This window comes from Ornithorhynchus anatinus, chromosome 2, assembly GCF_004115215.2.
Source record: "Ornithorhynchus anatinus isolate Pmale09 chromosome 2, mOrnAna1.pri.v4, whole genome shotgun sequence".
Taxonomy (NCBI): domain Eukaryota; kingdom Metazoa; phylum Chordata; class Mammalia; order Monotremata; family Ornithorhynchidae; genus Ornithorhynchus; species Ornithorhynchus anatinus.
Window position 1 is genome coordinate 137,099,625 of NC_041729.1, and position 1,968 is coordinate 137,101,592.

The following is a 1,968-nucleotide window of genomic DNA, read 5'->3' on the forward strand; positions in this document are numbered from 1 at the left end:
TAATTAACTTGTATCTACCCCAGCACTTAGAACAGTGCTTGACACAGAGCAAGTGTTTTATAAATATAATAGTAATAATAGTAACAATAATGATAATAATATATTGATTTCTTTAGTCTCTCTTTAATCTTCTAAAGGCCCACCAAGGCCATTTCCGGCTACCCAAGGAAATCCAGGTGCCCTCAGTGAGTAGTCCAGGGGCTCTAGTAAGAGAGTGGTATGCAAGTCTTGTGTGCTCGTTGTGGTCAGGGAATGTGTCTGTCAACTCTGTTGTTTTGTACTCTCCCAAGCCCTTAGAATAGTGTTCTGCACACAGTAGGCACTCAATACGTACCATTGATTGCCTGACTGTGCGTACAAAACAGTCAGGTCATCACTCAGAGCAATCACTGGATGGCAGCAAACCCCCAGGGAAGAATCCTATGCTATCATTGCATTTGTGTCAGTCAAAAGAAAAAGGTTAAAAATGCTGCAAATACCAACATTATTATTATTATTATTGTTATATTATTATTACTATCTGCTTTGGGATTAGTCACTCACATGCCTGGAGGTGAGGGGTTGCACTGAGACCCACCCAAGGTCTGTGAAACCCAGAGCGCTTTCTCTTTAATAATAATAATGTTGGTATTTGTTAAGCGCCTACTATGTGCAACCCACTAAGAGCTGGGGTAGATACAGGGTAATCAGGTTGTCTCACGTGAGGCTCACAGTCTTCATCCCCATTTTGCAGATGAGGTAACTGAGGCACAGAGAAGTTAAGTGACTTGCCCACAATCACTCAGCTGACAAGTGGCAGAGCAGGGATTCGAACCCATGACCTCTGACTCCCAAGCCCGGCTCTTTCCACTGAGCCACACTGCTTCTTTCACAAGGGTTGATTAACAGCCAAAGTCACCTCGTAAGTGGACTCCTGCAGAGGTACGGGATGAGGGGAGGAGACTAAAAGGAAAAACGATGTAACCTCACAGAGAGGTATTCAGTTTATTACAATCAGGCTTATTGGTCTGGATTGTTTCTTTGATTCAAGGTCAGTTGATTTTCTTATTTTCTGCTTCATGGGTACACATATAGTTGATTATTTGTGCATTTGATATGATTATTATTAAAATGATATAAAATACTAATACTGTAATTTATTGTGTTTAGCATATGCTAAGTGCTGGTATAAATAAAATATATTCAAATTGTATTATTATTATTACACTATTATAATTATTATAATTATTATTATTTTTGCATTTGTTAAGTGCTTACTATATGCCAGGCACATTACTAAGTGCTTGGTTGGAAATAAGCAACTTGGGTTGGACCCAATCCCTGTCTCACATGGGGCTCACAGTCTCCATCTCCATTTTACAGATGAGGTAATTGAGGTCCAGAGAAGTTAAGTGGCTTGCCCAAGATCACCCAGCAGATAAGTGGCAGAGATGGGATTAAAACCCATGACCTTCTGACTCTCAGACCCATGCTCTATCCATTATCCATGCTCAGGCCCAGGCTCTCATTCTAAGAGGAAGAGAGAGCAGGGACTTAATCTCTATTTATAATAATTATGGCATTTGTTAAGCACTTACTATGTGTCAAGCACTGTTCTAAACTCTGGGGAGACCCATGTTAATCAGCTTGGACACAGTCCATGTCCTACATAGGGCTCACAGTCTATGTATAGATGAGGAAACTGAGTTCCATAGAGGTTAAGTGACTTGCTCAAGGTCAAACAACAGTCCAGGAGAAGAGCTGGGACTAGAACCTGGCTCTCCTGACTCTGAGATTGACGACATCTTAATATTGGAAATGTTGGTGCTTCCAGATTTCAAAATCCAAATTTGGGGACAGGTTTCATGCTTTCTAGATCAATCAATCAATGGTATTCATTTGAGTGCATATTATGTGCAGAGTAGTGTAGTAAGCCTTGGGAGAATACAACAGAGTTGGTACATAGCTGAAAACCACAGCCCCAACTCA